The 13,300-nt window shown below is 47.3% G+C and overlaps 1 protein-coding gene across 7 annotated transcripts in view; it reads right to left on the reverse strand.

The window, feature by feature from the left end:
* The window catches only part of dachs (unconventional myosin-IXb-like dachs), a 512,416-nt gene that overhangs the window by 45,903 nt on the left and 453,213 nt on the right, over positions 1 to 13,300 (reverse strand). The gene's annotated exons all lie outside the window — the stretch shown is intronic.

Genomic DNA, 13,300 nt, shown 5'->3' on the forward strand with positions numbered 1-13,300 from the left:
AAGGACTCACCAAAGTAATGCTTTTTATCTGAAATAACCTTAAGTTTAATTTGAGATGTCAATTCTGCAATTCTTTCTTGACAACTGAAATCAGCACAACAAGTTTTACTTTTCTTTTTTAATCGCTTTACCTTCCTTCTCAATTTCAATGTCTCCCTAGTTATCCATGGGTTCTTGGTTCTGGGCTTTTTACACGTGGTTGGGACATAACGCTCAATGCTTTTGCTTACAATGCCCGTAAACTTAATCCAAAGATCATTTACACTATCATCACTATCGGCAAAATCATCAAAATGAAAAGAAAGGATATCGAGTATCGACTCATCATTGGCTTTACGAAAGTTATAAAAAGTAGTCACCTTGGGTTTTTCACAGACAGAAAGATTTGACACGGTTAGCACTACAGCAAGGTGATCGGAAATACCGGGGACAATGTCACAAACGCAATCATGTGTTATATTTCCAGAAACAAAGACAAGGTCTAGAATTGATTTCGAGCTTCCTTGAGTCCTTGTGTAACTTTCAACTACCTGTGATAAATCATGTTGAAAGGCAATGTCTATCATGGTATCTGCGGAAGCATCGCAGTGACTAATGTGTGTCATTGTTGGCCAATCAACACCTGGCAGATTAAAGTCACCTGCCAAGATTATTCGGTCACCCGGCTTTACATAATTTTCCATATATTTTTTTAGCTCATCGATAATATTGACTGAAGAACCAGGGGATCTGTATAAAGCACCCAATACATATCTAGTGTTACCATGATTGACCTTACAAATAATACATTCGGCATTAGGCACATCTGGCATTTTAATTAATTTTAACCCCTTTTTAAACAGAATACATACACCTCCTCCTTTCGAGCTGCGATCCTTTCTATATGCACTGAAACCCGGTGGAAACACTTCGCTGTCATAGATCGAATCTGTTAACCATGTTTCAGTTAGGAAAGCTATGTCAGGATTCTGTGAGAGCAGAACCCCTTCTAACTCAACAGCCTTGTTTACAACACTTCGGCAATTAATATTCAGAATTTTAAGCGAGGTGTCATGTGGGATGCTTTGTCAGTTTCTAATTTTGTTCTTAATGCGGTAACAAGATTTTTTAATGTCGTCCCGCCCATTTGTTACCCCATCAAGAATTAGTTTGTCGTACGAGAGCTTGACTTTCGCGCCTTTGGCCCTTTCGGTAGTTGATGTTTGCCATAATTGCCTCCTGATATCTCTAACTCGCCTAGAAAAGTCTTCAGATATGGATAGGTCACTGTTCTTTAATTTATAGGCTGCCTTCAGGATAGACACCTTTTCGCGATGATCCAGGAAATTTATTACAACTGGTCGTACTTTGTTCTCAGCCTTTTGACCTAGTCTGTGGATTCTCTTAATACCATTGACTGATACGCCAAGTTTGAGTTGGAAAACTTCGTCACTTACGGCCTTTGTGAGTGTTTCGTAGTCCCGGTGCGTATCTCAGTTAGACCGTATATTATCAGGTTATTCCTGCGTCCTCTGTTTTCAAGCTCATCTATTTTTGCTTCAAGTGTTGTAAGCTGTTTTGACAATTTCACATTATTTGCCTCAAGTTCTTTTACTGTTCCCGACAATGCGTTCATTGTCGACAGCTGTTTTTCTATGCCATCAACTCGGTCTGCCAGAGCAGACATTTTTCGCTCAATGTCTGCCTGGGATACCGTGATGGCATCAATCGAAGACTGCATTTTACCCTGGCCGGCTAACAAATCACGCAGCATTTCTTTTTCTGTAGGGCCAGGATTTGATTCTATATCGCCGCAATCTAGTAGATCTTTCGTTAAAACACTCACGCAACCAAAAAAACATTTCAGGCACAGTGATGGTGCTCCATTGTGCTGAATGTATACTTGGCGCAGGTCATTCAGAGAGAGACTGCGGACAAGGTCATCAACAACTTCTAGTATTTGTGTTGCGTGAATCTTTTCGTTCAAGTTGTCCTCAAAAAAAAAAAATAAGGTCCGATGATCCTGTCCCCGAGTATGCCGCACAACACATTCACACTCCAGTGAACTTGATTCTTGTGCTGCCTCAGCCAGTGTAGATTTTCTTGTGCCAAATAATGGGCGTTTTGAAGATTAACAATTATATTTCAGCAAAACCGAGCTTCATCAATCCAAATTATTCTGGGCAAAAAGTAATTTTCTCGACCAGTTTTGATGAGGCCCCAATTGCAGAAGTCAACTCGCCTTTCAATGTCCGCCTCATTTAGGTCCCGATGAAGGCAAACGTCAAATAAATTGAACTTCTGCTTTTGCAGCATATTTGTGACTCCTCCGACGCTGCGAATGCATTGATCGGATGCTGAGCTGTCAAATGATGAGCTCTGACATCAAGGTTACACATGCAACAATGTCCATTTCAAAGTATTTATCACCGATTGCCTTCCTAATCTATCTCAAAAGGTGGACAAAGCCTGTTGTGCAAAAGCGTCAAAGTGGGCCTTGTTGGAAAGGGACGTTGTGGGTGGCAAGACGCAGAATAGTCTTACCACCAACAAAGCGTTGCCATTCATTTTAGTCATTGCAAGCATCATGCCTACTTTTTTTTGGTAGAATATGACTGCTTCACACAAGAAGCAGCCATATTAGCTCGAGAGGACTCTATGTGGACTTCTTTGGTAGTCTTTCAATGCAGAGAGGCTGTGATACCGCAGGCACCCTAGTACAGGACGGTCAAGCTAACCCGTTCACAAGATGTCTCCATGTCATCTTAAGTCATAAAAGAATGTCGTGAAAAATGGTTTTGTGTTTATCAGGGCCATGCAGATGCCTCATGGCAAACATCTTCATTTCACCAGCCGAGAGGACAAACGTAACTGTTATCATCTGTGCCTATGCTTCCACCCTCTCCACAAACATAACGCCACACGCAACAGACGCGTGACTTTAGGGAGGAACTTTGGGCTGACCTTCACCCTGTTGAATGAGTAATCATGCTAGAGCACTAAATATTAGAGCTTGAGGCAAGCCAGAAAAAATCTTCCAAGTGTTCTCATTCCAGTGTTTACACTAAGGGACCTCTTTCTGTATAGCTCTCCCTATATGTAACTCTCCACCCAAATACGCCCAATAAACTAAAAGTACACAAACACCACCGCCCACATTTTTCAATGCAAACATGTGAACTTACCGCGCCCAGTAAAAAGTCAATTGTTAAAGTTTAGCTGCTGACAGCAATAATTATCATCTCACTTTGTGTTCCCCTGGCCTTATTACCACAAGAGGTCTTGTGTTTTCTAGCACCTAATTAAACAAAACAAAAAAAATTCTGCAAAGCATGACTTTGAACATCCGGTATATTGCAAAGTAGTGGGGTGACAAGAGAGCCGATAGGTATGCCTTCTTCCTGGATATATACAACCGGTCAATCCATTACGTGATTTTGGGAGTGAACAACTGGGCGAGTTCATATTGCATGATTCAAAATATAAGACACAATGAAAACGTCGCACGAAAAGGGATGCACGCACACACACACGCATGCATTGTGTATGTGAATGGCGCAAAGCGCCCTGCAGTGGGGTTCTTCGGTTTTCGACTTCTGGCTACCCGCGGGCTGCCAAAGCGCGCTTGTTTTTCTCGGGCTGCTCTGTCTCCCCCGCGGTGCACTTCCGGTTGGCGTTCGTTTTTCTCGGGTTGGACGTTCTGGCGACCCGTGGGTAGTCCGAGGGTCGCCAGACGCTTTCAGGACAATTTAGTCGTGGAAGCTTTCTGGAAGGTTTCGGGCAGGTTTCCGGCTAGCAGACGCCGAAAAGGTACGATGCGCGCTCGGGGCCATTTTTGTGAGGACTCCATGGATTGTAATGTGGGCCCCTGAGTACTGCGCCTTCGCTTGTTATTACGCGTGGCGTTACGGTAATTACTCTAATCTAACGCGCACCTTTTTTCCGGTTAAGCGAGTTCATAAATCGCATGCACGTTATAATCGAGTACGAAAAAAAAATACGTTCAATCTATTGCCATCGGCAAATCAATATGGTCGCCCCCTTCGTGCGTCGGTATGGCGCGTCAGCCAATTCCGACTATGTGTTTACCATGTGCGGCACTTCGTACGTGAGCTGAAGAGTTCGTCATCTAGTAGTGCATTAGAATCGATGGCGTGGAAGGGCCGACTCCAAAAACTAGTGCACCACGATGCCGCTTTTAAAAGAAAAGCCATCGCGTGTGCGGAAACGGACGGAAATCGGGGCGCATCGCGGTCGTTCGGAGGTCCCGAAACGTGCGTGCGGGATCGGCGGAAACAAACGCAGAAGATTGTCGACAGCAAAGCTTCACGCAAAGGCTTCAGTGGACCACAGCAGGGTCGGTTTCCGCAAATTAAAGAGCTGCTCGGCGAGTATGTGCTTGAGCGACAGAGCGGCCCGTGACGACAGAACTGCTCCAAGTGCGGGCTATGCAATTAGTCTTAGAAAAAGTTCTAATTTGGAGCCACTTTAAAGCGAGCAGGTGCTGGCTAACTAACTTTATGGAGAGGAAAGGCTTCTCCCTCCGAAGGGGAACATGCATATGCGAAAAGTTTTGCGGAGGAGTACGATGAAAAGCTTCACAGTTTTCAGAGGTTCGTCCTAAACTTGCGGCGCAAAAACAACTACCTGGTTGGGCAAATCGGGAATGCCGATCAGACGCCTCTTTACTTCGACATGCCTGGCACCACAACCGTCGAGAAGAAGGGGGCGAAGCAAGTTCGCGTGCTGACATTGGTCCACGGTAAAACTACAGTGACGGCAATGCTCTGTTACACGTCAGATGGGCACAAGGTTCGCCCGTACCTCATATTTAAATGGAAGACGCACCCGAAAGGAGTCGTTTTTTCGAGTGGTGTGATCGTGCGGGCCAGCGAGAAAAATGGGTGCGCGTTGCAATCGATGTCCTACGTTTTTTTTTTTATATTTTCGCGGTGGAAATCGGGTGCGCGTTACAATCGAGGGCGCGGTAGAATCGAGTAAATACGGTATCTTCTAAGCCTGTTCCGCTTTGCGAGTTGAGGCGATTACGAGTGGCGGCGAGTGTTTGAAGCTACTGTTCATCGCATTTGTTATGTTTCCCGTGAAGCTTCCTCCTGTGAACAACGCGGTGAACTGTTGCCTCTTGACTGCGTCGTGCACATGCCTTAAAAGTTATGTACGTAGTACACGTTCGTACGCATGCATGGAAACAACTTTGGAGGTTTTTTTTTTTTGGTAGTAGTCTTTGTGAAGCTGTGCCTGCTTTCTGTGCACTTAGCGAAGACGATTGGGATCGAACTTGCTCGCTCCGTCGTATGTTTGCGTACGTGAACCTCTTAGAACCTTTGACCTTACTACTCGATTGATCTTCGATGATGATAGAAGGCCCTAGATTGCGACTGTTGGTAATGCTCGCTGGTCGCGAACGGCGCGCGAAGCCATTTCCATCTATGAGCCAGCATATGTGGTATAATATTATACGATACAGTGTGAGAAAAAAAAAAAAAAAAACGGAGTATGGAATCTGAAATGTATACATCCTTTCGTGGCCCATTTCATCGTTGGCTTTGTCTTTTTTCACCTCTTCGTAATAATGCCGCACAGTACGTACTATGAACTAGTACACTGAATCAAAGCTGATATACATGACATTCGTCAAGTGCCACTTAGGACTAAAAAACAGGTCAAGGCAAGTTCTAAAAATGGGTCAAGAACGTGTCATGCAAATGTTTATTTTATATACAACGCGCACTCGCGGTACCGATACCTGCGCATATCATAAACTTTAGACAAAAACGTAAGTTGGTCAACGTGTGTTTGCGACGTATGATACGCGATAGCTGAGCTGGTATATCTCTTCAAGCTCTTTTGGTGGCACGATCACTTTCGTGTGACTTCGCGTCGTGTTAATTGTGCAGTGACTGATACATGTACTACAGAGACGTGAGCTTGTCAAGTCGTCACCGTCGCAGCAGCTCACCTTGCATTGTTCTCATGATAGCGTGCGCCAGCTGGCTGTTTCGTTTGTGGACGCGGCGAGTGATCGTGCGAGCGCACGAAGTCGTATCCCAAATGCATACACTCGAGGATATAATTTCAGCTTTTTGGCGAGCTTAGCTACGCATTTCCAAGTGGACAATGCAGAAAAAACTAACATACAGGCGGCGCATTGTTTTGTTTGCTGCCATGACGGTAGAGTTCGTTTACCTTTACGCTGGCTGTCCTGCGTTCGATTTTGCGACCTTCGGGCTGTCCCTGGGCGTGCGCATAGCCAGCCTACATCATTTTCTATCACAACTGGATGCAGCGGTAGCTTTCAGGGAGCCCGCGGTTTCCAGAACCAACTCAGGAATCCGAAAATTGAAGAGCCCCAGTGTCACAGACACACGCTGCAGGGTGCCTTGCATGCGTGCATGTGTGTGTGTTGTGTCCCGCTTCGTCTGACGTTTTCATTGCATCTTATATTTCGAATCATCAATACGGACTTAAGAAAAGTGCCAGCAGCTAACTTCATTGTTGCATTCCATGAAGCACTCTTTTAGATATTGTAGTAAATAAGCATGACGTATTTGAGTAGCTTAGCTCAAGCACATCAATACTGAATGTCATGCACTCCATCAGTCCTGAGATACTGACGTCTTCCATGGTGTTTGCTGCCTTGGTGTTAGTGCACGCATGTTCTTTTTTTAACTCTTGCCTGTTTGTTTTGTTTCAGGTCACGTGTTAAATTCTGGTTTCAACGATGACATACATTTTATATACATGAGCGTGTTTTTTCTAAATAAAACTCAGTTGCTAGTAGAACCTTGTCTTGTGTTCTTAAAAAGTGCATGTTCCTCTTATGTAGTGCTTCACGATCATGAACCAACACGCCCAAGTGGAAGTTATTCTGAACAGCTTGGGTAGTTACATAGTTTCAGTGGTTGGTTTCAAAATATTGTGATTTCTGAATGACAGAGAGGATAAGATAGTTGTTTCTGAGTAACGTTTAACTCAGGAACAAGACGACGATGAACACTTGGCTGGGCCTCGCCATGACGAAAGACCCCTGGCTGTTTATTTGCTGGGCTTAAGTAGCCGCGCTCACAGCGGGGAAGGGGGAAAGAAAGCAAAGGAAGGAAAGTAAAGCGCACAGAACGGTGGAGAGGAGGAGGAGACAATATCGCCTAGGGCGAATGCTGATAGCAGATAGTGCGGTCTGTTACATCTTCTCTTCACACGCTTTCAAAACACTGATTTCTTTTGCACTCATTTACTTGATGGGAGGATGGCTTGTAGTGAAGGCGCTTCGGTTAGCTGCGCTGGCGTCCTGACCTGCGCAGGCCAGCCAGTGGGCTTCCTGGAGTGTCTGGAGAAGTGGTGGCGCTATAATCTTCTTCTGGCTGAGTTGGTTGCACCTGGTGACACCCCAGTGGGTTGTCCGGCGTGATGTTGCCGCGGTGTCCATCACTGAACTTCGTCGGGGGCCTCGCGTCGGGGTTCGGATTACCCTCGGGGCTGACCTTGTCGCCGAAGTTTTCGTGCGTTCGCAGCAAGTGCTGTCGGTTCCGTCTCAGGAGCCCATGGTCTTCGGTTCTTACCACGTATGATCGTGGTCCAGTCTCTTGTACCACTTTCGCTCAGCGTGACCAGTTTCCATGTTTGATCCGGACCACATTTCCGGCTTCCAAGGGTGGTAGTGGCCTGCCTCGGGAAGACTGTCGCTGTTTCCATACGGGTATGCCTCCGTCGACGTTGTATTCTGGAAGAGTGGCGTGCAGGCGGCGACCTTGCAGTAGTTCTCCGGGTGAGTGACCGCTGTCAAGGGGAAAAGATCGATAAGCCAACAGACCAAGCCATACATCACCCCGGGACTCGTGGGTTTTCTTTAGAATACGCTTCACGATCTGTACCCCCTTTTCAGCTAAGCCATTTGACCGTGGGAACTCTGGACTCGAGGTGATATGCTCGAAGTCATATCGGCGCACGAAGGACGCGAACTCTCGCGATGCAAATTGAGGCCCGTTGTCGGTACAAACTTGGTTGGGAATGCCGTATCGCGAGAAGATAGCAGATATCTTGTCGATAACTTCCGCCCCCGTGGTACCTCTGAGTTTCTCGACGTCAGGAAAGTTCGAATGGGCATCAAACACAACTACGTAGTGTTCTCCAGCGAATGTAAATACGTCTATGCCTTCGCGATGCCACGGTCGGTCGGGCGTTGGCTCTAGCAGGAGGGGTTCACTCAGTTGACTGCGTACTTTCGACATACGCTGCACGTTCACGCTCGTTGCTCAATGTCACTGCTCATTCCCGGCCAGAAAACCAGTCTACGGGCTCTAGCTTTGCACTTGTTCATACCCAAGTGGCCTTCGTGAATTCGCTCAAGAATTTCCGCACGCATTGATTTAGGCATCACAACTTTGCAACCCTTTAGCACCACTCCATTGACCATGGATAGCTCTTCCACATACGGTTTCAGTTTGCCGTCTATTGCCATGCCATCTTCCATTTGTTTCATGGTGCGGCTGAGAAGCGGATCTTCGAGGGCTTCCTTCTGCAGCCGCAACATAGTCGCTTTGCTTATGATGCTGGTGACTACTTGCGTTGTGTGGACGTCCACGTTCTCGACTTTGTCGCCTCCGCCAGTTGGTAGTGCGGCACGAGACAGCAGGTCTGCGAGTAACAGGTCCCCTACCAGGTACAAACTGCAACAAAAAATCATATTTGATAAGACGAATGAAAAACCGCTGTAGCCTGGGTAGCATATCTGCAATGTTCTTTTCAGCAATCGCAAGTAATGGCCTGTGATCAGTTTCTATCGTAATGCTTCGTCCATACACGAACTGATGAAATTTTTTACAAGCGAAAACAATTGCCAGTGTTTCCTTTCACTCGGCGTCAGTGCTCTTGAGGCGTAGGTCACTGGGCGCCAGTCATCCCCGTGTCTTTGCAATAAGCCAGCGCCGATACCTGTTCCTGAGGCGTCCGCAGTTATCTTAGTGTTTCTTTTTTTCATCAAAAAGAGCCAGCAACGGAGGCTTAGCGAGCGCTGCGCAGATCTGGTCCCATTCGCGCTCATGGGCTGTTGTCCATTCAAACACCGATGCTTCTTTCACCAGGCTACGCAGCAACGCCGTTTTATCACTCAAAGCTGGCAGGTATCTCCGAAAGTAGTTCACAGCCCCGAGTAATCTGCGCACACCCTGTTTATCTTTTGGGGCTGGCATGGCACGGACGCTTTCGATTAAATCGGGACTAGGACAAATTCCGTCTCTACTGATTACATCGCCAAGGAATGCAACCTGCGTGGTGCAGAACACGCATTTAGCTGGATTAAATGTCAGCCCTTCCTCTTGCGCCCGCCTTAGCACTGCAACGACGCGTTCATCATGTTCTTCCCTTGAGTCGCCCCATATTAAAACGTCGTCTACGTAGACGCCCACTCCCGGCAGCCCTTTGAAAATCTCTGTTAGAGTCTTCTGGAACACCTTGCTGGCTGAGGAAATTCCGAAAGGCAGACGCAAAAAACGGTACCGCCCAAATGATGTCGCAAAAGTGCATACTCGTGAAGTGGCCTCATCTAAAGGAATCTGATGAAAGCCGGCATTAGGGTCGAGCCGGGAGAAGTATTGTGCGCCTGCCAGCTCACTTTTTATGTCCTCTCGTGAAGGCATAGGATAGCGCTCCCGCTTAATGCTCCTGTTCACTGCTCTAGGGTCCATGCAAATGCGAAGGGTACCATCCTTCTTGTGCACAACTACCAGGGGGCTCACCCAGTCAGTTGGTTCATCCACCTTGACGATGATTGAGGCCTTTTCCATTAGTTGCAGTTCTTGTCGCAGGCATCCTTTCAACGCTATAGGTACTCTGCGGGCAGGCTGCACGACTGGAACGGCATCCTCTCGTAGCACCATTTTGTAGGGTCGCCTGACGCAGCCGGTGCCGCTGAAGAGGTCAGGAAATGCAAGCTGGAATTTCGTTTGCCCATCGCCTACCTTCACGGCGTCCACCATCACCGGTACAAGACCAAACTGCTGGCATGTCTTTAAGCCAAGGATGGCTTGGCGCCCCCTTTTCACGATAAAGAATGAGACTGAATGCTGTGCTCCGCTTATCTCGAGGTCTTGGTCGCCACGCCAACGTGTTCCATTGCACTGCCGTTGTATGCGGTGAGGACAGCGGCGCTCTTTCGCCGAGTGCTTGCGTGGGCGATTCGGTTGAAAAGGGTTAGGGGCAGCAAATTCGCCTGAGACCCGGTATCTACCTTGAATTGTATCTCCTCACCGGCTATTTTTCCGCGAACCATCCAATCCGCTCCTATGTCTCCGGTGACGCCGCAAATGCTGATGCCCAAGATGTCAAAATTTTCATCGCTTTCTTCGGCTTTGTGAACCTCGCTTATCTTGTGCGCATTGTTGCAGCATGCGGCGAAGTGATTTCGTTTTTTGCATGTATAACAAGTTTTTCCATACGCCGGGCACCGCTCGGGGGCATGTATTTTGTTACAATTTCGACATTGAGTTTCATTCGCAAACTTCGTGCGGTGTGTGCGGCGTGTAAAGTCAACGTGCAGGCTTTCATTTGACCATGCTGCGCTCTGAATGGCAGCAAGCTCAGCGGCTTTGCAAATTTCTTCTGCTTTCTGCAAGTTTAAGTCTTTGTCACTCAGCAACTTTTCTCGAAGTTTCGCATTATTTGTCCCAAACACCACTTGATCCCTGATCATGGACTCTTCAAGCGTACCGAAGTTGCACAGCTTTGCTTGCTTTTTTAAGTCCCGTAGGAACCGCTCAAAAGGCTCGGCCTCTTCCTGTGTTCGCAGTCGAAAAATGTGCCTTTCGTAGACATCATTACCCTGGTCAACACAATATTCTTCAAACTTGCGCACTAACATGTCATAATCTTCTCTGCTCTCACCTGCGGCAAACGAGAAGTTGTTGTAGACATCGAGTGCCTCGTCCCCCGCGGTGTTCAGAAGAATCGCTGCTTTTACGGCCGATGGGCGGGGCTTCTCCGGTTCCGTAGCGGTGATGAACAGCTGCAGCTTCTGCTTGAATACCAGCCAGTTTTTCCTGATGTTGCCGGACAATTGCAGCGGTTCCGGGGGCTTGACGAGGTCCATTTCGAACGTCAGGACCACTTCTGACACCATGTAACGTTTAACTCAGAAACAAGACGACGATGAACACTTGGCTGAGCCTCGCCATGACGAAAGACCCCTGGCCGTTTATTTGCTGGGCTTAAGTAGCCGCGCTCACAGGGGGGAAGGGGGAAAGAAAGCAAAGGAAGGAAAGTAAAGCGCACAAAACGGTAGAGAGGAGGAGGAGACAATATCGTCTAGGGCGATTGCTGATAGCAGATAGTTCGGTCTGATACAGAGGGGGGTAAAAGATGGTAGGCATGCAAACACGCATACAAGTGAGGAATTGAAGGAGACAGGTCTTCTTGTCTGCCGCAGGCGCACTACGACGGGAGAGAAAGTACTCACAAAATCTGGACGCCTTGTCCTAGTAGTGCGAGGCTGGACTAACAGTGGAGCCTGTGGCGGATTCGCAAGGTCCTAGACAGCATGGTTATAATTTCTATAACTTTGATTAAAGGGCCAGTAAAAGAGCTCTGACTTTTTTTTTTTTAGCGTAAGCTACACTGGCCGAGGTTGAGCAGTTTCGCACGGCTTATGCAGAGCAGTATTGCGCATGCGTGAGGAGAAGAAACGTCACACGGCACACAGCTAGTACGCCTGAGAAAGTCTAGAAGCTTCTTAAGTGACGTGTTACTAGAGGACTGCCGCTTCACTCGCATGAGCTCGCTCGCTAGTCCATCCTTCCATCGATTCGTCTGTCTGTGTCTATCCGCCCGTCCATCTGTCTGTTCGTCCATTAATCTGTCTGTTCATTCACGTCTATCTGCCTGTCTGTCCATCCATCCAGCAGTAAGCATGGTAACCTAATCATAGACAACCAGGAAAACTTAAGATAACCAGCTGAACTTTAGCTCACGCTACGTATAGCCTGGCATATGTTGTGCCCCTGAAGTAAGCATGCTAATTCGTAATGTACACGACGGCAATCACATTTCCTGAATACTGCAGTGCTTTGCGCCGCGCAGATTCCCCATTTGGAGAAACAATTGCCAAGTTGTTTTCCAATGACCGACCAATCTTCCTTCTAGACACAGTGACGAAATTGTTGCCAAAGGGCAACATTAAGCACTCCTGAGCTAGAGTTTCGCGCTGAGACGCCACTGAAGTTCAGAGAGTAACTATGTCCCCACCGCGCAATAGTTACGGCGAGCTGTCGATTCTCTTTTATACGTGCACAATACGGGCATAACAAGCATAAAATGCATCACTTAAAGGGGAAAGCTCTTCTCAAAGTGTCCATTTAATAGGCTATCTCAGCCGCTACTGATTGACAGCTCACCCTCTCTTTCCAGTTCTCCCTCTTAAACGTCATTTTGACGTCATGAAGATGTCACAATTCTGGATTCAAATTAGAGAAACACAATGCACTTCAATCATAAAGGAAAAAACTAAAACCGTCCAAGCACTCCATACAGATGGTTAACCGTCGAAGATGAAACATTAGACCGAAGGTGGTTGCAGACAACATAGGCGAAGCCAAAGTGTTATTCGAGAAACTCCTGCGAAAAGTGGGGCACCCGCTATTGCCCTGTTGATGCTGCTCTGCCTGCAATGCCACTTCTTTGGCTTGCCATTGTTGCTACATTAGGCTCAGAAGACTGCCCCATCCTCGGTGCACAGTTTACGTTTGCGCTTCCCCACCCAGACTTGTCCCTGAGCCCAGACTGCTGCACTGACCCAGTGAACATGAATTTTCTCACGGATCGGATGTCGGCACTGTTCTTGAGAAAGTTTCTGCTCTTCAGGTGTTTTTAGGATTCCCGCCCTCCTCATGTGCAAGTTGTAAGTTGAAACTTCTGCGCATGGCTTAGCGACATGGCTGCGGCAGCATGAACGACTTCACTGATGGCGGAGCCAATAGCACGTGCGCTTGTGAATGACGCAGAGAATGACGTCACTAACAACGTTAGTAACGTCGCTGTCAATGGCGTGTGCTTGGGTGCGAGGTAGCCAACGACTTTACAGACAGCGCAGTCAGTGGAGACGGTTATCGTTTCTCGTCAGAAATGGTTTTCGCTTCGCCTACCTATACGTAGCTTTCGCTGTAAAAACACTTATCCAGTGGGAGGAGTCTCCTTAATGTATGTAATACTGCATGGCACAAGTGTGGAATCGTGCCAAGTGCCAAAACATGCGAATTGCACGAGTGCGTGTTTTAAAATTATGCCAATTCACTGCAATGCGTTCTGACTTATT

The sequence above is a fragment of the Rhipicephalus microplus genome, unplaced genomic scaffold (assembly GCF_043290135.1).
Source record: "Rhipicephalus microplus isolate Deutch F79 unplaced genomic scaffold, USDA_Rmic scaffold_16, whole genome shotgun sequence".
Lineage (NCBI taxonomy): Eukaryota > Metazoa > Arthropoda > Arachnida > Ixodida > Ixodidae > Rhipicephalus > Rhipicephalus microplus.